Source organism: Ursus maritimus, unplaced genomic scaffold, assembly GCF_017311325.1.
Source record: "Ursus maritimus isolate PB19 unplaced genomic scaffold, ASM1731132v1 scaffold_5, whole genome shotgun sequence".
NCBI classification, from domain to species: Eukaryota; Metazoa; Chordata; class Mammalia; order Carnivora; family Ursidae; genus Ursus; species Ursus maritimus.
The window spans coordinates 54,139,510-54,162,688 of NW_024426663.1; the positions used below are offsets into that span (position 1 = coordinate 54,139,510).

At 56.1% G+C, this 23,179-nt stretch overlaps 2 long non-coding RNA genes across 2 annotated transcripts in view; one reads left to right on the plus strand and one right to left on the minus strand.

Annotated features, from left to right (window-relative positions):
* Positions 1-11,938, minus strand: part of LOC121100735 — a 17,181-nt gene extending 5,243 nt beyond the window's left edge. The window contains exons 1-2 of the long non-coding RNA XR_005832517.1: positions 11,835-11,938; positions 8,746-10,330 (exon numbers count right to left, since the gene is read on the minus strand). This is a non-coding gene — a long non-coding RNA (uncharacterized LOC121100735). The remainder of the gene's footprint in view (positions 1-8,745; positions 10,331-11,834) is intronic.
* Positions 11,939-12,032: 94 nt separating this feature from the next.
* On the plus strand, positions 12,033-13,086 carry LOC121100734. Its single transcript, XR_005832516.1, has 2 exons — positions 12,033-12,417; positions 12,521-13,086. It is a non-coding gene; the product is annotated as an uncharacterized LOC121100734 (long non-coding RNA).
* The last annotated feature ends 10,093 nt before the right edge of the window (positions 13,087-23,179 follow it).

Consider the following 23,179-nt stretch of genomic DNA (forward strand, 5'->3'; position numbering starts at 1 on the left):
CAGACGCCTCCATCCTCCCCCCCCCCCGCCCCACCCCCACGAAAAGGATTTAGGCCTTAAAATTATCGTCACCACTGCACAGCAGACAATACAGAGGGGACATTATGTGCCAAGAGAGAGGCCTCGTTGTTGCCGCTGCTGCGAGACAGCAGTGCTCTGTTCTAAGCAGGCTGGGGGCTGCTCATGTGCCGCGGCCCAGACCCTCACACTCAGAAGCACATCCTCACCCCAGGGTGCACTCACGGACTCACCCCGGGGTACCCCCCAGGCACATGCCGTGGCACACGGGAGCCTTCCCATGCACTCAGTTCCCACCCCCCGCCTCTGTGCACATCTCCCACCCACCCACTACCTGCTCTGGTCCTCGCTGCCAGCCCCCCCACACCCCTGTACTCCATGGCACAGGTATCCTCCCCTGGGGAGCCCTGGCGGGGTGCAGGGGACACAAGGCAGCCACATTGGGAACCCTGAGGACGCCCGGCCAGCCCCGCCCTGCACCGCCTGGACAGGATCACAGGGCACTGAAACCAGCGGCAGCCTAGGCTGGGCCAGACCTGCCTAGACCCATGGAGGGACACAAAAGCTGCCTTGTTGCTTTGCCAAACCCTCCTGGCTCTGGAGTGGGAGGGAGGAACCCAGGCAACTGGCACCCCTACCCCCGGCTTCTGGGCTGGCCCTGGAACAAGACTGGACTTTAACCTCGGAGGCCACCACCCATGCCGGGGCCAGAGGGCAAGGTGAGGACAATCCAAACGTCCTGATAAAACGGATCCAAAGAGGGCCCCCTAAGCCCAGAGCTTAAGCTGGACCCCAAAGTCTTTGTTTCTCCTCTGAGTGGGGTTCTCTCCCTCAGGTTGTTCCCTGGGCCTGGAACGTCCTCCCTCCTCTCCTAGTCTGGGCAAGTTTTCATTTCCCTTTAGGCTGTTGTTCAGAGAGCACCTCCCCCCAACCTCCTGCCCCAGGGGCTTCCCTACAAACAGGGAGCTCCAGATGCCCACAAGGAATGCCCAGCAGGGCCTAGCCAGAGCGAGCTCGCAGGCAGGCAGGGCCGCCAGAGGCCTGGTGAGAGGGTGTGGCCGGGACAGTGGACGCAGCCGCACCTCCAGCCAAGCCTGACCAGCCCCAAGACCACACCGTGGCAGTGGACGGGATGGGAGAGGAGTGACCAGCCCCAGCTTTCAACCAGCCATCAGTCACCCCCACCAGGTGACACAGAGCAGAGTTCTTGGAGGAGCCTACTTTCTCACATCCAGGCCTTTGTTCTCTTTGCCGAAGACACTCTTTCCCATCTGTCTGTTTGCCAAGTCTTACTCATTAAGTGGCAGCAGTTTTTATTTTTTATTTAATACTTACAGAATACTTACTGCGTGGTTGGCACTATTCTAAGGGATATTTACAGGAATTAACTCATTAAATCCTCACAACAACCTTTTGAGGTAGGTCCTATTATTATTTCCATTTTCTTTCTTTTTTTTTTTTTTAAGATTTTACTTTTAAGTCATCTCTACACCCAACGTGGGGCCGCATCCCTGAGATGGAGAGCTGCATGCTCTACGACTGAGCCAGCCAGGCACCTCTTATTCTTCCCATTTTAAAGATGAGGAAAGTAAAGCACAGCAAGGTTAAGGAACTTTATCAAGGTCACACAGCTAGTAAGTAGTGGTGCTCATAACAGGAACCCAGGCAGTCCACTGTGGCTTCGTAACCAGATTAGGGGCCTTTGTGGGAGCATCGCCAACCTCAGACCTATCTCTCTTGTTGGTGAGCCCCTTAAGAGCTTTCCTGAGGACATATTTGGGGGGGGGGTGGCGGTCAAGCAGTCCAGCCCCTAGCACAATACCTGGGCCATGGGGGATCTCAAAAAACACTGTTGACTAAATAACTGAATACACAGTAAGGATGGCTGGACCCCCAATGCCCAAGGGCAGAGGCAGTAGAGACTGCCCATAAAGGCCCCAGGAGTTCTCTCCCCTCCTGACACCACACACCATCTGCTTTGTCACTCACTGCAAAGCCTGGGTCGTCCTCAGGTACGTGGGGCTATGGAACACTGGAGAGGGGAGGAAGAGGCTACCGGCTTCCTGGAGGCCTAGCTGCTCCCACATCTCCATGTCCCTCCGGGCAAAGGATCCGTTAAAATTCTCAGGCACCATGAACCAAAAAGATAGAGTCTTCACAGGGTCTGCTGCCCCCTTTCTCTCAACTGAATCCGATTTTCTGAACTATTGGGTAGTTTCCCCAGCTCCTCGCCAATGTTTACAAACTGATGCTCAGACCCCAACTAGTAGAGAGGGACACCTGGGCAGCCAGGGGACCAGCCAGTCTTCAGAGACCTCCACACTCAAGAGGTGCCCTCTGGACAGAGCCTCTTTCTCTGAAAAGCTCCATTTCCATTGGTTGTGGCCCAAAAAGGAGACACAATCACGCCTGCCATTGGCTGTCTCTGTACTTCTGAAGTCACATCAGTCGTGCTCCCTATAGAAATAGCCCCAAGATGAGGACCACTGGCACTCAGTCGTCCCAGCTCTGAAAGGGAACTGACAGGTGCCCCGAAGAATGGGTAGGAAAGGTTGCAGTCCTTTAGGGAAGGAGGCCCCACTGGCCTTCTAAGGAGAGCCCCTTCCCCCACCTCAAAGTAGATTTCCCAGCCTGCCCCTGGGTCAGCCCAGCTTTCTGCTAATGTCATTCACACCTGGTCTCCCCTGCGAAGGTGGCTGAAGACAAGGCCTCCTTCTGTGAGGAGCTGGGGTCTTCCCTCACTCCCACCCCCAGCCACCAAAAACGCAGTTTCCAGAGAATTTGCTTCATAACCAAGGAAGGCTGGGGGTAGTGGGGTGGCTTGATAGAAGGCATCCCCAAATTGCAACTTAGGAAGGACTCCAGGCAGCCGTCTGTTTGGAAGGAACTGGAGGCTTTTGCTTGAAGCTGCACGTGCAGCCACTAACTGTACTTAAATACTAGGTTACAGACCGAGAGCAGCAGTTCGCCCCAAGCGCTTTACATCGAATGAAGAAAATACCAGTTGCCCATATCAAAAAAGTAATGATGATGAGGATGACGGGGATGATAGAGATGTTGTGGGCACCAAGTCATTTCCCCTTCTCCCACCAGGCTGTGTGTGAGGGCTGCCTGGACTGAGGGAGGCCATAGCCCTCGGAAACGTAAGCTTACCTCAACTTCTACTGAAAAAAATATTCTCCAAGCCACAGAACCGCTAGACCTGCCCTCTCTGGTTGAGCGCCAACTGGCTGCGGGGCAGACGCTCGCGATGCCCTTTTAGGACGACCACCTTACAAGGGAGCATTGAATTACTGTATTTTCCCTATTTCCCCCACTTTACAGAAGAAGAAACTGAGGCTGGGAACGGCTACGTAGCAACAGTCACCATTTATTCAGTGCTAACTGGACCCTGAGCTGAGCTTCTAATTCATCCTCTCTGTGATCCCCACTATAGCCCCGCTTTCCTAATGAAGAAACTGAGGCTTACAAAGGTTGTTTTCCGCCCAAGATTACAGAGTCAATACGTGACAGAAATGAGACGAGAATCTAAATCCTGGACTGTCATACTCCAATCCCTGGGCACACAAACCACGTGTGAGAAGGGCCCAGAGAATAGCCCAATAGGACTGAGGGACATAAGAGATAAAGGGCAGCCTCTGTGTTTGTGAGAATAAACACGTGACTTGGGGGGGTGAGGAAGAAGCTGACCTAAACCGTGAAGAATGGTTAGGGTTACAACAAAGAGATGGAGAGGGAAGGGACTCCAGGCGGAAGGAACAGCACATGCAAAGGCTCCCAGGTGGGAACCTGTGCAGCATGTTTGGGGAGCAGTCGAGGGGCCATGTGCTCAGGTGGTGGAGCAGAGGATCATGGGAAAGTGGGTCAAGACCAAGGAAGAGAAGGATGCAGCTACGGGCAAAGCCGCAGAGAGAATGACTCAGGCTGTGAGTTTGAATCCTGACTTTGCCACTGACCAGCTGGGCACCTTAGAAAAGTCTCTCCCCTTCCCTGAGGCTCAGTTTCCTTATCTGCAAAATGGAAATAATCAAAGGAACCACTTAATAGCGTTGTTCTGAGAACTCAGACAGGCACTCTGCCCAGCCTAAAAGCTGACAACTGCTGTTCCTGGTACTGGGCCTTGGGGAGCCACTGAGGGCTCCTAACAGGGAGAGGGACTCCAGCAAAGCTGGGCGAGGAAAAGACTGGCACCACGGCTCATAACTTACCACAGATCAGCCCCAGGGCTCACGAACAGTGAAACCAGATCGCTGGGCCCTGGCCAGCTGTCCCACCCAATGTTTCTTTGACATCTCCTCTTTCATCTTTAAAGAATTTTATGAATTTCCCTATGAGCAATCCATGCTTGTTTCTAATAAAAATAATGTATTCAATTACTGCACCTCCTCCTAGTAAAACAGACATTCCAGGAAGCGGAGCCATGTACACAGCCTGCCCCCCAGCCACCGACACAGCCAGGCCCCAGGCTGAGCACATGGCCTCACAGGGGAGGGCTTGGCTGGAAGATCCCTGCCTTTACAAGAGTTGGTTCCTTCCTCTGAAACGCACTCTCCTCCTACCGCAGCCCCAGCTGCAACAGAGCTGGATTTCGAGAAAATTTGCTTAACGACTATTGGGCTACCTTCGTCCCCAAACTCAAGTATCAGCTTACCTAACTTTTCAGAGAGGTCTTCCCTGACACTGGATCAGCTGGGAAAGTCGGTCACGTCACCTTATTTTAATGCTGGCCAAGCACTCTCCCCTTACACTGTCCATATGTCTGTTACCAGTCTGTGTGTCCTACCCAACCAGAAGGAATGCTCCAGGAAAGCAGGACTTAGTCCTATGCACTGCTGTGTTTCCGCCACAGAGCAGCGCCTGGCACACAGGAGGCGCTCGATAAATACAGAAATAGAGAAGGGAGGAGGAGAGAAAGAATGAATAAAGAACAAAATCTGGGTTCTTGTTCCCAAGACTGAGAGGCTCCTTTGAAGACTCAGTTACCCGCTCTGTGGAATGGGCGGGGCCTCTAGCCCAGGGACCACGGTGGCCACGCTAGGATTCCATTCCCTCCCTGCAGCATTGTCACAGGCCTGCCTCTGGAGCTGCCCTTCCCTTCCCCGCACCCCATCTCAGAGAAACAGAAATTAATTTCCCTTTGGCATAAACTGATTTTGATGAGCCCAGTCCCCGGCGATTCATCATAGACCTCTCGGGGAGCACTGCAGGGAACGGCGGGTGGCTGCATGACTTATGGGCCTCGCAGCCCCAGACATCCAGCTGCTTCTGATGGCTCCGGACACCTCCAAGCCCCCCTAAATCAACAGCAAGGGAGCGACCTGGAGAGCTGCCCAGCTTGTCCTCTGGCTCGGCTGGTGCCCCTGGCAGGCGCCTCCCAGGTCAGGGGGCGCAGGCTGCGTGGAAGCGGGTGACTTCATCCAGGCTGACTCACCCGCCGCCAGCCACTGGGGATGGACGGCAAGAGGGAGGTGGCGGCAGCCCGCTCCGGCCTGGAACTTCGGGGGGGAAAGAATCCCCGCCCTGCCTCTACAGCCCCAGGGCTTCCCCAAACCGGACTGTGCCCCTACCCCACACCACAACCATCACCCCAGAATCCACAATGATGTCCTACAAATAGTCTAGGCCCTTGGCTCAGTACCGGCCTGAAGGCGTCTGGGGCCCGGGCCCAGTGCCCCTCTTACCGGCCTTACCAGGTAAAATGGACCAATCCTTCACCCCTAAGATTCAGTTTCTTCATCTATAAAAGGGGCACAGGGACCCCTACTCCACCTACTGCTCAGAGTATCGGCAGATCTGACTGATGAGCCAGGGTCTTGGAGATAGGAACGTGCCATGTGGAAGCCGGAACGGAATCTGGGTCAGGGGATCCCACACCACACAGGGGAAACCAGACCTCTTACCCTGGCCTGCAGTGCCCGAATCAATGCCCCTAGGCAGCCCCTGCTACCCTCTTCCACTCCCCCCTAGGCCACCGTGAGGCTCCTTAAATTCATCAGATGGGCTGTTCTCTTGCCACCTTCAGACCTCTGGTTCTAGGCTGTTCTCTCAGCCTAGAACTCTCCCCCTCCCCCCAACCCTTTCTTGCCTGACTAAATCCTATTAACTCTCAGTTCTCAGCTTCAACATGACTTCCTCTGGGGACTCTTTCCTAGCCCCAGTGTCTGTGCCCCCACAGTCTTGCTGTTCCCCTATATTATCACAATGTCTCACATCTGCCTCCCAGATGTTGCCCTTGATCTCACCTACAGCCCTTGGGCCCAGCCCAGTGCCTAGCTCATGGCAGGTGCTCCCTAATATTGGCTTATTTGAATTGAATTCGTGTGTCTACTCATCTTGGCTGGCAGGGGCCACCTGAAGGATCTGTTAAGAAGGATCCTGAGGCTGAGAAAATGCACGTAAGCATCACACTTGCCACGGAGTGTGGGTTCATTACATGTCAACTATTAACATCGGGGTTGCTACTGGGAGTTGGTTCCTGGGAACCCACAAGTTCTCCTTACCTGCCTCTACCTTCAGACACAATTCCAGCAACCCAGGGTACGGAAGGTAACTGGGAACACTTTGTCTGAAACGACCCAAAGACACTTGCCTGCCTCTAGCAGAGAGAATATCCCTACGGAGTCAGGAGACCTGAGTTTGAGACCCGCACACCCCTTCTGACTTGCTCTGGAGACTGACTCCAACTCTATCACCATCTGTAAAGAAGGAATAATTCCCACAGGACTGCTGCGAGGACCAAGGTCAAAGGTGTGGAGGCAGGTGCTTGGTTCGCCTTGATGAAGGATACATATCACCATCATTATGAGCATACCTCAGCCCTACCCCCACCAAGGTGAGGTAGGGCTCAGAGAGTGGGGACCCCAAAACCAGAACCATTACCAGCCAAGGTCGAGTCTCAGCCCAGGCCTTCCATCTGGGGACCCCCAACTTCAAGCAATTGCAGGACCGCCTGTGAAACCATAAGAGCAGGGTTGAACGTCTACTCCCTTCACTGTGCGACTTCGGGCAAGTCCACCTCACCGAACCTCAGGTTCTTCACCTAGCAAATGGCCATGGCAACGGCAGCTGCCTCCTGGACTTCTCAAAAGGATTAAATGAGATAGTTCAGCAAAGAATGCAGTTTGCATTTAGCTCGAGGCGCGGTCAGTGCTCACTATTACCCATCACCATATCGTCATCGTCATCATCATCACTACCCCCCCCCAAAAGCTCTAGCTATGCAGGGGGTAAGATGCCCATGTTAATCCTGGTCCCTCTGTACCACAGTAACGCCCAGAACCTTCAGAGCAAACTGGACTATCACCCTTACTCCCCCGATGGGCAAACTGAGACTCAGAAATTCAAACTAGGACTTTTCAGACTGAAAAATCCCTGAAGGCAGAGGCCATGCCTCCCAAGTCTGGGGTCCTTGTAGGATTGAGGCTACACCACCCCCCCCCATCAGCCTGGGGGCTTTTTCTCCTTCATTTGGCCCGAGGGCGAGGGCCGGGTTTCTTATTCAGCACCTCCAGCCAAGCTCAGAGGAGCAGGAGGGGGTGAGGAAAGGTTCAGGCTGTGGACAAAGGTCGGCGCAGGGCCCGCCGGGTCCTAGCTGCCCCAGCTGACGCAGGAAAGCCTCGTGACTGCCCCCTGCCCCCACACTGGCTCCAGCTTCCCGCCTGACTGGGCTGAGCACTTCAAAGCCAGCAGCCTCTGAAATGAGGCCGCAGCATCTGAGATGGCAGCTGGTGGGGGGAGTCAGGCAGCCCCTGGCCCCCTGTGAGCATCTCCAAGCACTCCTGTCAATGTGGACTTGGCAGGCAGCAGGTGGCCACCAGGGTCGTGGGGGATAGCTTTGGGTGCCCACATCATGGCCAAAGGAGCATTAAAGCTACTGGCAAGCCAGTGAGGCAGCACCTCGAGGGGCCGACCCCTTCGTGCCAGCAGGCACTGGATGCCCACGCGCTGGTGGGAGATGGAGCACTACAGAGCGGCCACTAGGACACGCACACACGCGCTCACTGCCGCACAGACTAGGAGAAACCGCGCGCTCCGCCCCTCCAGACCTGGGATCGAATCCTGCTTACCCTACTTCCTCGGTATGTGACCTTGCGTAGTGTTATGGGTTGAATTGTGTCCTCCCCAAAATTCATATGCTGATGTCCCTAACCCCCAGTACCTCAGAATGTGACCTTATTTGGAGAAAGAGTCCTTACAGAGATAATAGGGTTAAAATGAGGTCATTGGGGTGGGCCCTCATCCAATCCAACTGGTGTCTTTACAAGAAGGGGTAATTTGGCCAGACGCGCACACAGGAAAGACGATTTGAAGAGACAGAGAGAAGACGGCCATCTACGAGTCAAGGACAGAGGACTGGAACAGTTCCTTCCCTCACAGTCCTTAAGAGGAGGCTGCCAATATCTTGATTTGAACTTCTCATCTCCAGAACTGTGAGACAGTAGAGGTCTGTGGGTGAAGCCACCCGGCATGTGGTACTTTGTCAGGGGGCCCTGGGACACCAATACCGGCAACGACCCTTTCTCAGAGCCTCAGTTCCCATAGGCCTACAGAGAAATTATAATAGTACTTGCTTCCTGGGACGCTACAAGGCTTACATGAGACGGTATCTGTGAAGACAGCACTTAGCCCAGGATGAGACACAAAGCGCATGCTCAGTAAAGGGCGGCTGCGTTTACTATCTGGTTATTATTGACGCACATGTTCCCGTCCACACATCCATTTACTCACCTGTTCCCAATAACACTGTATTGCACACCTTCTGAGCACTAGGCACGGTTGAACAAATCTCTGTCCTCCGGGACACTTGGCAAAGAAGCCATGTCCTTGTGGGAAACAGACAATCCACATACACACGAATTAGCCGATGGGAGAGCAAATGCCCAGGCGTTTGCACAGGCGCGCTCACGCGTCCGCACATGGGTGTTAAGGTAGGCGTCCGTGTGCACATAGGTGTTGATGTGTGCATGGGGACATCGGGACACCCACGAGCATAGGCATGTTAGTTCCTGTGCATCTGGGTGCACGCCTGTGTGTGTTCCTGCACAGGTGCACATGCGTGTGTCACACGTGTGGGGTTCTCACGTGTGTGTGCAGATGTGCATGCGGATGCATGAGCATATACGGGCTGCTGTGAAACTGGACGAGTATGGATGAGCAGGGGTAGATGTGTGGGCAGTTGTATGTGAGCACAGCAGGGCCCAAAGCTAATGCCCTCTGTTGACTACGGCCCAAGAAGGAGCTCTGAGAGCTCATCTCAACCATCCCCCAGCCTCAGGTAAACATACACCCCCTTCCCAAAGTCAGACTTGAATCCTCTTATGTCCAGGGACCACCTGAGGACCCTCTCCAGAACACAGCCCTGGTTTACAGGAAGTCCTTCTAGCATTCTGACCACAATCCCTACTTCAGAAACCAGGAGGCCCAAAGGCCCTGAATGAAGCAGACATTAGCCCTATGTTCTGGGCACATTTTTGTCCAACATCCTCATTCAGCTCCAAAGGGAGGTGGGATCCCACATCCCCAAAGGCCTTTCCAACTTGGGCACCTTCTTCCCATCCTGTTCCTGCCCCCAAAATGCCCAACATCAACACTCCCTGTCCCACCACCATCCCTTGGGAAGTGGCTCAGCTACCTGGCCTCTTCCCCACCAGCACAGAATCCAACAAAGAAGTATAGCTGGGGGTCGCCTGGCTGGCCCATTCAGAACATGCGATCTTGGGGGTGTAAGTTCAAGCCCCACAATGGGTGTAGAGATTACCTAAATAAATAAGTAAATAAAGAAATAAACTTGAAAAAAGAAGGAGGAGGAAGAGGGGGGAGGAGGAGGGAGTAGTGTAGCTGGACGTGGGTCCAGCAGGGGCAAGGCTTCGAGCACTCAGCAGATGGGCATCTGTAACTGCTAGAGCTGTGGGACGGGAAGACTTCCCGAGACTGGAAAAGGATAGCCACGTGCACAGGCACTAGGGCTTGGGAGTGGGGCGGGGGGTGGAAACCCACAGATGAGACCACCCCCAGGGGACTGCCTCCTACCCCACACCCACTCTTCCCTGCCCAGGACCCGGTGGAGTCCCTGAACGACCAGACTTGGGGAACCAGAGACAGCTGGGCCCGGCTCTGTGCCCCTAAACTACTATCTGAACCGCAGACCTGAGTTCCAGTCCTGGTTCTAACAGAGCTAACAATGATAATCAAGGCTCACCTTTATCATGCAGTTTCTAGGCAGCTGGACCGGCACTCAGCACTTGCCACGCGGTGCCCCTCGGAAGCTACATGTCGTTTCGATGTGTTGTAACCGTCAGCGTGCATTTTACAACTGAGGAAACCAAGGCACAGGCAGTTCAGCTCGTCTGTCCTCCAGCGCGCAGCTGATTAGCGGCTGAGCCATGAGAGCCCGTACTTTTTTGTTTTTTTAAAGATTTTTATTTATTTATTTGACGGAGAGTGAGAGAAGACATGAGCTGGGGGACAGGCAGACTCCCTACGGAGCATGGAGCCAGATGTGGGGATCGATCCCAGAACCCTGGGATCATGACCTGAGCTGAAGGCAAATGCTTGACCGACTGAGCCACCCAGGCGCCCCAAGAGCCCATACTCTTAACTGTGAAGCCCCTACCTTATGGGGTGACCCTAGACAGTCCCTTCTCCTCTCTCAATCTCCCAGTCTGTGCAGTGAGGGTGCTAATTGCCATGACCTCTGATCTCTGTGGGACTCCCAGCTCTGACTCCTGGGTGAGGTCATAAGGGGTCAAGCCTCAAAGTGAGAGCCAAGGCCTCCCCCGGGGTCTTGTGAAGCATGCAGTGACAGGACCACCGCACACCAACGGATCAGACTCTCTACACACTCCCCACATCTCCTCCCTCCCCATATCTACAAGCTCCCAAGGCCAAATGGTCTGTTGTGCACCAAGGCTTGAGAATCCCTGGATTCTCAAGGGATCTCTTGGCTGGAAAGTAGGTAGAGGAAAGTGGAAAGCACCCCTGCTTAGGTCCTGCAGGGGGAACTTCAGGTCACAAGGCTGAGGATGCTGAGGCCTGGCTATCCCTTCCTCATCCATGGGCAAACCTCCTCCAATGGGCGGATGACTGAATTCCAGAGGGGCTTCCCACCATGGGGATGATGGGGAGGAAGAAGGGAGTTCTGCCACAATCATCTGTCCCTGCCACCTTTAAGCCAAACAGCCTCAAGGGTCTTAACCCATGCGCCCCTCCCCCAAGAAACGTGAGCACAGCTGAGGGAGGGGAAGCCTGGGGATGCTGGAGAGGCAGGAAGGTGGGAATCCACACAAAGGCTGACCCCAGCCAGGCCAACTGGCCAGCGGGCCCACCCAACACCCTGCAGCAGGCAGCTTGGCAGGGCTGAGCGCCAGCTCCTGGAGCCAAACCGAGTTCCCACCGAGTGTGCTTAATGCAGCGGCGGCGGTGACATTTCTGCCGTCAGAAGCAAAAACAGGAACCCGGCCATTTTGATGAAGGGCGCCTAGAGTGCGAGCGGGAGATGTAGGAGGGTGGGGTTCCCACTCCTGCACGCGTTGCCCTAACCGCCTACCCCTGCCTCTGCCCAGTGCCCAACCCAGAGGGTCACAAAACAGATCGCCAGACAGGGAAACTGCTACAGAAGAACCCCCACCCTTTGGCATAGGTTGGGAAACTGAGGCCATAGCGCTGACACTAGCCAGATCTGGAGAAGATAAAAGGAGGGTCGAGAAAAGCCCCGGGGAGGATGCCTTGAGGAATGTTCAGGTGGGGACGCCTGTCTAAGGACCCAGAATGCTCAACCCGAGAGGCAGCAAGGACGGGTCTCAAAAGAGCCTACACACCTGCCCCCAACCCTGGCGCGCCCTCATGAGGGCGCTCGCGGCGTCTCTAATCTTCCAAGCAGCGAGAGGGTTAAGCTTCCTCTTCGTACTTGCCGCAGTAAGTGGAAAGGAAAGAAGTGTCAACTCTGTTCTCACCACAGCGGGGCTGTCGGATGGCACCTCCCCCCGCCCCGCGCACCCCGCCCGGCCTGCTCCCCCGCCCTCCCCTCGGAGCGCGCGCGCACACACCTCCCACCGCTTTGCCCAAATTATTTTCGATCCCGGGAGACTCCGGATGCCAGACGCGCTCCGCGGCGGCGGCGGCGGCCGCGCCTGATTCATTGCGCCAAAGCTGCAGATGCGACCTCCCGCCTGCGCCCTGTGCCCTGGCCCGCGCCGGGCTGCGTGCGTGCCTGGAGAGATGGGGGGGTGGCAATTTGTAGGCGCCCCCCCCAAGAGGCGGGACCCGGCCCCCCGGGGCCAGGTCCCCAGTCCCCAGCTCCCCGGGCAGCGCTAATTAGCTTCCTCGGGGGGCGCCACGCGGCGTGAGGGGCGGCAATTTCCCGGCTGGGCTGCGGGGGAAGCGCTCCCACCGCCTGGGAAGGTGAAATGGGAAACTCGATTCAAAGAGAGCTTTCCTCCCCCCTCCCGCCAAGCGCCGTAGAAAACGGGTTTGAAATTCCTCCTCTTTTTTTTTTTATTTATAGTGCACCGTCTCCATGGAAACCGCGGAGGAGGTCACGGTAGCTGGGCCCCCGCGCGTCACCCCGCGCCTCGCCGGCTGCAGGCGCCCGGATTGCGGCCTCCCAGGCGCCGCGGCCCGCGTGGACTCTACTCCGAGTTCCCCGCCCCCGCTCCAGTCAGCCCGCGGCTCAGGCCATATGACTCTGCCGGGTCCCAACCGGGAACCGCGCACCTGGGCACCAGCGCGCTAGGCTGTTGTGCCTCTGTCCCCGGGCTCTAGCACGCGGGAATGCGCCAAGAAACACGTGCCTAGCTCCAAGACGGGAACGTGTGCGGCAAAACGCCGCCGAGGGGCTCACTGAGCTTGTGAATACCCTGGGGGATCGACCTATATAGGCGCACAACTCCAAAGCTCTTGCTAAAACGAGACCATCCGTGGTTAAGAACTCTGGAGTCAGCCGAGTCCCTCCTGGGTAACTTACTAGCTATGTGACTTCGGGCAAGTCACAACCTCTCTGCCTCTCAGCTTGCTCATCAGCAAAATGGAATTGTGAGCCTTGAGACAAAGTACGTTAAACGCTTAACACTATGCTTGGCAAGATGTTCTGAAAAATGGTAACTGTGGTTGGGGTTATTTTTTTTCAGGCTCGGAAAGCCGAGGCCCTAAAGGCTTTGCTCAAGGGCGCGGTCGGCCAGGAGGCTGGGAGTTACACCTTGGAAGCTCCCAGCACCTCAGCCTAGACGCACAAGGTGGGAGGTGAGGGGACGCGTGCAGGCTGCGCAAGGCCTGGGCCCGCCTAGGGCGCGGCGGGCGGGGTTGGAGTCTCCTAAGCTAGCCACATCCGCACCCGGAACCCTGGAAACGGGGCTCCCCGCCGTGCCCTCCCCCCGTAGCAGCACCATTAACAACAAGCCTGCCTGCCCTCCCTCCCAGGGCTAAGACCGCACCTGCCCCACCGGATGGCCTCCCCGGGGCCAGGCCGTGCCCCCCACCGCGCACACTTCCTCCCGGACCCCCAGCGCCCCGTCGAGCGCGCAGGGGGAGGGGACCGGGCCGCCCCCGCCCCGCCGGCTTCCCACAGCCTGAGCTGCCCGGAGCCGGGGAGGCAGGAAGTCTCAGAGCCGGGGCGTGGAGGCGGGGTAGGGGCAGGAAGTTGGGGGTGACTCTCCCAGAGACCCCAGACGGGGCCCCGGCGTGGGAGCGGGGTGGGCGGGCGCGGAGGGATTAAGGGCGCCCCCCTTCCTCTGTGGCCTTTGGCCATGTGACCCGGCCGGAGCGCCCCGCTGGGTGAGGGCGAAGGCTGCTACCTCTGGGACCCCCAGCAGCGCGCACGAGGAGGGAGGGGCCGCCTTTGTCTACTTTGCCGCAGAAGCAGCCCCCCATAACCCCTCCCCACCGCGCCCCGCCGGGCCCTGCACAGCCCGGGTTTTCCATCCGGCCCGGCTCGGCTCGGCAGCTGTCAGGGGACCGAGCTGACCTTCGCGAGCAGGGAGTTTCAATTAGCCGCAGATCAGATAAGCGGGCGGGCCCGTCTCTCCGGGCACCGCGGGGGCGCAGCCCCGCCCCCGCCACGCCGCGCCAAACGCGCTCCAGATGGGAACAAAGATGAAGACGCAGCTCCACCTGCCTCCCCGGGGAGGGGGGGAAAGAGGAGGCCCCACCGGGAGGAGCTTCCCAACGGAGGAAGGGGTTGCGCGCCCTCCCCTGCCCGTCGAAGGATCCCTGGCCGGGGCAGGGGTCTAGCCAAGAGGATCTTTCCGGCTCTGCTGGCCTCCTGCACAGCGGGGAAGTGCCCGCCGCGCTGACCTCATCCTCAGGCGGGCATCGTGCCCTCCCTCCCCGGGAGGGAGCCTTTTGCCATCTCTGATCTCATCCAGAGCGCTCCTGGGGAGGCTGAGCCAAGTGAGGCAGAACCCAACAGAAAAAGGAAACTGAGGTAGAGAGGGGCCTGGACTTCTTGATCCGGAGCACACATCCTTTCACATGGGTTTTGTTTTGTTTTGTTTTTGAGTGCCTACTAAGTGCTCGGCACTGTTTAGGGGGGCCCCAGAAAACAGTCTCGCAGAACTTACATTCTAATTCAAGGAGACAGACCATAATCAAGTAAACAAACAGTTGAACAAGATCATTTCAAAGAGTCTGAAGAGCCATGAAGATATTAAAATAGGTCATGTGAGACTGACTTGGGGAGGGGACCATATTAGCTATGGTCGTCAAAAGGGCCTCTCTGAGGGGGTGAGGTCTGAACTGAGGCCTGAAAGATCGGCCGGAGCCAGCCAGGCAAAGGCGGGGGTGTGGAACATATCCCTCTGCACATGACCTTAGGCCGAAGGGGAACCAAAAGGGAGCAGGATTTGGCACCCAGGTGAGAGGTCAGGGTTTATGCAAAGTACAACGGGCGCCTTTGGTGGGTTCTAAGCTGGGAGTGACGCAGTCTGACTTAAATTTTTAAAAGATCCCTCTGGCTACTGTATAGATCAGAGGAAGGCAAAAGTAGAAGCGGGGAGGAGGAAAAAGAGGATGGAGTTGGAGGGGAGCAAAGGGGTGGAGGACAGGTTACTGGATGTTAGGTTCTCAATAAATTTGGCTCTTACTACAGGTGTTGTTCCTACTCTACCAGCTCTGCCCTGACACCCCACCCCAGGCCCACCCTGCAACACACACATACACCTACCTCTGTGTACCAGAACCATCCCCTGGCCTTCCACCCAACCTCTGACCTTGTTTTCATTTGCTGAGAGCAGGAGCTCCGCCTCCTCCCATTTCCCCCCAACACCTTTGTTTGGAGGGAAGTTGAGGGGGTGGGGATCGTTAAAAAGAGACTCACCTAGTGGTCTTTCACTAAAGTTATTGCTGGGATCCCTTTGCATCCCAGGACCCCAACCCACCACCCTGGGATGACCCTCTGAACCCCTCAATGGTCTCAATCCTGGCCTGCCCTCCCTGCGTGCCAGAGGAGTTGAGACCGTTCAATTATCATTCGTTCAATCAGCTGAGTGACCCTCCAGACAAGGCTGCGCTGTGGACAGAGAAAAGCAAACCTAAGCCCTGCCCCCAGACAGATGCTTGGTCATGGGGGTTTGTGTTCTAGGAGCTCAGCAGGGCAGGAGAGGGTGAAGGGGTGGGAGGCTCCCTTGGAGAAGCAGTTCCTATAATCACAGCTCCCCTTTAGGGACACTTTCCCAGGGAACATGGCCAGGCACCATGCCCTGGTCCATACATGTCACTGAGTCCTCCCGACCACCCAATGAGGTCTATACTATTACTGTTCTCAATTCATGAGCAAATAAGCAAATTTACAGAGGTAAAGTGCCTTGCCTGAGATCACAGAGAAGTTAAGCGGTGGAGCTGGGAATCAAACCCAGGCCTACCTGAGGTCGGAACAGGAGAATTTAACCATTCTGCTATCTGGTCTCACATGCTATTAAATGCTAGGCTGTCTCGGGGCGCCTGGGGGGCTCAGTTGGTTGAGCATCCAACTCTTGGTTTTGGCTCAGGTCATGATCTCAGGGTTGTGGGATCCAGCTCTGTGTTGGGCTCCACGCTGGGCATGGAGCCTCCTTAAGATTCTCTCTCTCCTCCTCCCTCTGCCCCTGCCCCCTCTGAAAAATATAAATAAATTTAAAAGTGCTAGAATGTCTCTGAAAGGCCTTCAATCAAATTCCTGTGGAGCTGGATTTTGTCTCACTTCCCTAAACTTCCCTGTATGCCTTAGTCTTCATCTGAATCCTCAGGAGCCCAGTATACCATGTACCCTGCTGCCTGGTATACAGTAGGTGCTCGGGTACTGCTTGAACAGAGCATGCTCTTGACAAAACAGAGATGATGGCTGCCCTCACTTCCACACCTCCCCTTGGGTTCTGGGCCCCCCGTAGCCCATTTCAGAGTCTGTCAGAGCTGTTGACTAGAAAAAGAAAAGTTCTAGTTTGCATAATATTTGCATCTGCTTTGCATGCTGTTCACATTACATTAAAAGGCACAGAGGCCAGGCCCTGGTACCTTATTCCCCCTCTTGCTGTCCCCCCCACACACCCACTGATCCAGAAGGGGGGGGTTTGAGGGTTCCCATTTAGAGTCCACCTATGCTTGCCTATTTCCAGTGCTGTGGGGCCAGGAGTGGGAAGATTCCTGCCTGCCCTCACCCCCACCTCCCTTCCATCCCTTCCTGGGGAGAGTAGTGGGTCAGGGCAGGGGAGCCAGTGGCAGACACCAGTGTGCACGCACATGACGAACGCAGACACACACACACACAGAGCCAGGCAGCAGGAAACATCTGGGGTCGGGTGCCTGCCACGTGGTGACAGAGGTGGAGAAGAAGGGAAAGGAGGCTTTGCTGCTGTTGCTGCCGCCCCGGTGGGATCCTCACACCCAGCCTCCCCTCACACAGGGCCAGCCTGCCTCTCTGACAGCCCACCTCACACCTATACACTTTCCTGATACGGCTACTTGGGCTGTAGACGGGAGGCCAGGGACAGGAAGAACCAATGCCAGGACTGGACAGAAGGAAGCTGTGGCTCTGATCGTGGAGGAGGAGGGGAGAGTGTGCACAGCCCAGCCTCAGCCTGGACCTTTAACCAGGTCAGGACCTCCTGAGAGATCCTGACATGGAAACACAGGAGGAGGGAGCTGCTGTGATTGGCTCTGGAGGCATGACCCACATGAGTTAATAGAGGCCAATAACCTGCCCTCATTGGACCCAGACATCATTGTAAGGAGTGTCTTGGGGTCTGATTGGCTATGAGGTGTCAGCAGTTGAGGACTGATTTGCAGAGACATCTTACAGTCCAAATGTGTCCCTGCCCCCACTCCAGGTTGAGATTTCAGGCTTGGAGGCACCTAGAAGCTCAAGAGGAACCAGAGACCAGGGAACTTAGAATGGTGGGCTCACCTGGGATCCATGGATGGATAGGAGGCCGCGGGTACTTACTGGGTGGCTCTGTGCCAGGCATGTAATGGGCGCTGAGGATGCTACAGGGTGCTGATAGCCTGGCAGACATTAGACCGACAGCAACCGTGCACAAACACTCCCCTGGGAGCCCTTCCTGGAGAAGGCAGCGTAAGGGGCTGGGCTTCAAAGGATTGGTAGAGAAAGTGACAAGACTTGTGACTAAAGGCAGGTGGGCAGGGACTGTTTCAAGGTGTCGGGGACAGCAGGGGAAGAGAAGGGAAAGGTAGGCGAGGGCCTTGAATGCCAGGCCCAGCAGCTGGCACTCTGCCAGGTAGGAAGGGGCTTACAAGGGAGGATGGGAGAAAGAGACTTTGAGAGGCCTGGCCTGCCACCCTAACTCACAGCTCACACCTCACCCCTGCCCCGCGGCAGGGGAATGTTAGTACTGTGAGATGGTCTCCCATGCACCACCAACTCCTTGTACCCACCTCACTGCACAGCATGTTGGGCTCTACTTCTGTAATAAACTGAATGTGTGTGTCCCCCCAAACTTGATATGTTGAAATCCTAAGCCCCAGTGATGGTATTAGGGAGTAGGGGCTTTGGGAGGTGTTTAGGTCATGAGGGTGGAACCTTCATGAATGGGATTTGTGCTTTTATGAAAAGAACCCCAGAGAGCTGCCTGGTCCCTTTCACCACAGGAGGACATAATAAGAAGACAGCCAGCTACGAACGGAGAAGCAGTCTTCACTGGGCACCGAGTCTGCCAGCACCTTGATCTTGGACTTCCTGGTCCCCATAACTGTGAGGAATAAAATGATTGTTGTTTCAGCCACCCAGTCTGGGGTATTTTTGTTATAGCTGCCTGAATGGAGTAAGTCCCCATACCCAGGAGAGGTGCCCAAGGCTGGCCTCAGCTGAACAGAACTTTCCAGGCTGGTGTGGCCTCTCCTGGCCCCTGGCCTCTTCTCCTTGTGCATGCCCCCATCACTGGCCTATGCTCAGCCGAGGGGCTGGGCGGGCAGAGCCCCTCAAAATCATCCCCACAATCCTTATACCTCTAGGGTCACAGTCCTGGGGCAACTCCAGTTCTCAGAACTTACAGTCACAGAATCTCTTTGAGCCTTGGTTTCCTCACCTCAGATGGAAATAATATCCACTTTCTACAATTCTGGGGAGAAGTAAGTTGAACGAAGTCCTTAATAAAATGCCTGAATTTCATTTACTTATTCACTATTGAGTGCCTTCCATGTGCTAGGTATTGTTCTAGGCACTGGGGTTTCAGCAGTAAATCTCAGAGACAAGGTCCCCTGTTCTCAGGGTTTTCCATTCTAGAGAGGGAGAATGAATATAAACCACAAATACATAAATGACAGAATTTCACATCATCACAAATACCGTGAAAGTATAACTAGGATAATGTAATAGGGTGACGGTGTAAAAGGAGATAGGGGAGGGTGGGTTTTGGATAAGGTGCTCGGGAACCTTGTCTCTGAGGTAATGCTTGAGCCAAGAACTGAATGATGAGGAGGAGTCTATCACGCTAAGAGGCAGAGGAAGGGTGTTCCATGGAGCAGAAACAGCAAGTGCAAAGGCCCTGAGGCAGGAAGAGCTTGCCCTGTGGGGAGGCTGTTGTGGCTACAGAGAGGGAGCAGGGAGGGCAAAGGTTTGGGTATGGGGGTCCTCAAGGACCTTGGAAGGAGTCTGGCTTTAATTCCAAGCGCCATAGAAAACCAGTGGAGGTTTCTGGCAGGCATGCTGGGAAGTGATTTACACAGTAATTGCTCAATAAAGGCGAGCTGTTGTCATTATGAATAATAAGAGCCCAGAGAGGAATAGCAATATGCCCAAGGTCACAGAGTCCCCATCCCACAGCCCCTTCCTCCTTTGATTGGCCTTCCCCTCCCCTGAGGAGCCCTGTGTGTATCAGCCCCAAGCCTGGCGGGAAGGAGGTGAGGGCAGCCTCCCTTCCCTCATTCCCGCTCCTTCCCTCCGGCCATTTCCCGTGCTCCCGGCGCCTGCGCCCCAATTAGCCAGCAAGGCTGACGGCCTCGGCTCCCAATGACAGACACCTCCTGTCACCCCCTGACGGGCGAGGAGATTAACTCTGAGCGGTACTGGCTCCAAGGGACAACAGGGAGAGGAGAAGAAGGGGGAGGGGATGACCAGGCCTCCCCCTGCCCCAGGGCCCCCAGTGCCCTGGAAGGAAGAGGGACTGGGGGGGGGGGCGGTGCTGTGCACAGAAAGAAGTGCCCACAGACTGGGGAGGGCGGCCCCCACTCTCCTGACTGGCCACTGCAGCTGGGGCCGCTGCCCCAACTTCCAGCCTCAGCTGCTCTGAGGGCAAGAGACCATGCCGTAACTGGGGGTGTTTCACAGCTGAACCTCAGTTCTGGGCACAGAGTGGGTGTGCAGTAAACACTTCTGAACTGACTGTGCTAAGTAACTTTTTTTTCATGCAGACTCATTCAATCCTCACAACATCCCCATTTTATAGAACACGAAACTAAGGCTCAGAGGTGGAGGGACTGGTTCGAAGATCACTCAGATGGGCTAGAATGGGTAGAGAATGGAAGTGAGTTATCCAGGGAAGAAGAGGTGAGCTGGACCTTGACACAGAGGCATGACTAGTCAGGAGAGGGCACGAGGAAGGCATTCCAAACAAAAAAATGCAGGAGCAAAGTCATCAAGGCAGAAATGGGCAAGGCATGTGCTAAATGGTAAGGACTTCAGGTGGCACGTGACAGAAACCCAACACACACTTGCTGAAGCAAAATTAGAACCTACTGGTTCATTCTGTGGGTCAAGGAGGATTTGGCTTCAAATACAAGGGTCAGTTTCCCTTTGGTGGATTCATTCATGGATAGTTCTCAGTGGTGGTGGCCTCAAATGCTCACACTACCAGATCAGACTCCCCCGCCCCCCCCTCAATAATTCCAACCCAAACCCTGGGATTCAACCGAATTGGCCACGTGCAGGTCATGTGTCCATCCCTGAACTAATCACTGGGTGCAGGGCAGGTGTCTGCTGATTGACTAGCTCCCCCCACCCCCCAGTATCAGAGTAGGTGGAGTCCCTCTAGAGCCCTAACGGTGGTGGGGGAAGGGAAAGGTGGTCCTTGTTAACTGGGAGGGCACTGGGGACCTGTCAACACCAGGGCTCCCCAGTTCCGGGGCTGGATTCTGGGCCTTGGATGACTCCTCCATGGACAGCCTGAGAAGCTCTACTCTCCTCAGTTCCAGTGCCTACCTGTGTAGATGACATCCACCAGCTGAGCTGTGGCCAGGTGCGGGGGGCTCCAAGCACAGGACAGGAGGGGCCTTGCGGGTTCCCAGCGCCCGAGCTTGCTCTGGTGCCTTTGATGTCTCCATAGGCGGCCTGACCTCTCCACCCATCCTTCACCCTTAGCCTGGCTGTAAGCTCCCCCCAAAGCTGGTGTCATTATCAGGGTCTTTAATTGTTTTTTACAAAGTCACCAGCTCTGATCACCAGAAAGGGCAGTCTTGCAACAGTCAAGACTATGGCCCGGTGCCAGGAAAGACTCCTACTGGGAGAGCGATGCACCCTGCAGCCAGGGATGGGCAAGGCTGTGCCTGAAAGAACAAGCAACAGCTGGGCCAGCCCCCAGGTTAAAGCGAAAGCTGCATTCGCTCGTCCTAGGACGAAGGACTCTGCAGGTAATGCGTTTGCTTCACCAGGAGGAGCGCGCTGTACTTTTGGCCGTCATGCTCAGGATCTGGAGCAGGACCCGGAAGTCAGCCTGACAGACTGCAGTTCTGGATCAGCTGAGTGACCTTGGGCTTGCCCTCGCCAGCCTTAGTTTTTTCATCTGTAAAACGGAAATAATGCAAGGCCTGACCTCAACGGGTAGCAAAGTTCAAATGAGATATTGTGTCCAGGTATTGGCACCACTCCTGCCACGGCGACTCTTCCATAAAGGACAGCTGTTACTACTAACAGTCTTCCAGCTCTGTCCAAGACTGGTCCTCAGCCTGGAGATCCCCGCAGTCTTTCTGGATCTCAATTTCTCCATTTGTACTTCCAGTCCTCTCACTCCTAGGATGGGTGACTTGGATGATCTCACTGAGGGGAAGACCCCTCCCACATCAGTCAACCCATGGGGGTGGGGGGGTGGGGGGGGTGGGAAGACGGCAGGCAATGCCCAACCAACATTTTCACCAGGCTGGGCGGGCAGCGCCAGGCAGGCGGGAGCTGGTCAGGTTTTTAATTGAACGCGATGCAAATGAAATGTAAATACCATGCAAATAAGCTCTTGCCAGGAGGCGCTGGGCTGGGAGCAGAGGGAGCTGGGAGGGGACTGCTGAGCAGGGGCCCTCCCCTGTCCGCATTTCTCTCTCTCCTGTGGCTGCCCACGCCTACGCCCACCCCCTGGTGCTGCCCACCCAGCCAGGCCATTACATTCTGGGAACAGCGGGCAGTGCATCTCCCCAGAGCTCCCTTCCAGATCCACTTCCCTAACCTTGTGACTCCTGGTGGTGGTGGTGGTGGTGATAGGGTGCTCAAGGAGGAGCCAGGGATCCTGTGGATGGGGCTAGGCTGACACAGACACAGTCACACGGAAAGACCCACACGGAGACACAGAGGGGACACACAGATATAGACATGCAGAAACCCACACTCCCTCTCAAGCCACCTGCAACACTGAGACCCACACAGACAGCCAGTCTCACATAAATACACACAACTGCACATTCAGTCACAAATACACACAGCGGCACAAATAGACCCAGTCACAGGGGCACATGCATGTACACACATACACACACACACACAGGGTCTAGTCTGCCCTGCCATAAGGACTGCAGACCGGAGTCCCTGGGCTGGCCTGAGGTCAGGGCTGGGGGGTGGGGGGGACAGGCACCCTGTGTGGTCAAAGCCTGGTGGTCTGAGTGAGGCCAGATGGGCCTTAGGGGGTTGAAGGGCTCCTTCCGGGTGGCCTGGGCCCTTTGCCCACCCCCCCATCCCAAGATACATCACCATACCCCAGGGCTCACGGCCACTAGACAATCGGCCACTAGACAATCCCGGGTGTTGGTCCAACCCCCAAGTCCTGGGGTACTGGACCCCATCCTGGGATTTGGAATTCCCCTCGGGTTCCATAGTTCCTGACCCCCACACCCATCCTACTCCTTAAGGCAGCCGTCCATTTGGGAAAGGTTGACCCAGGTGACAGGGTCTGATCTGCTAGGTCAGTAATCCACGTCCCACCTGCCAAGGAGTGTGGGGTAAAGCACAGGGAAGTGAGGAAAAGGCTGAATGGTCTGGACAAACCTTCAATCCACCCAGGATCCACATCTGGGGGTGGTTCCAGCCCCCCCTCTGAGGTGACTCACGCCCCACATTTAACTCTCATTAGCGCCTCTGAGCCCAGCTGGGAGGGACAACCGCCAACTTTCCCCAGCAGACAGGGAGCTCTGGGTGGGCCCCTCCGCCCTCGCAGCCTCAGTTTCCCCCCAGGGGCCTGGCCCAGCGACAGGGGCTGCGTGGGAGAGCAGTGGCTCACAGTCCCCTTCGTCTGAGCTAGAGCTGTCCGCCCCACACAACGAGGGCCTGGGTGTGGCCTCTTCCAGGAACCCCCGCCCCAGTCCCCCACCGGATGCACAGCAGCCTCCGATAGTCCCCCACCCCAGCCAGGGCCCAAGGGTCAGGAAGGAGGGGAGGGTGTAGATGGCGTCCAATCGGAGGCGGCCGGGGTTGCGGATGGTCCCGCCGCCAATCGGCCGGGGCGCCCTGCAGCGACGCTCCTTCTCCGCCAGGGCTCCTGGCAGGGCG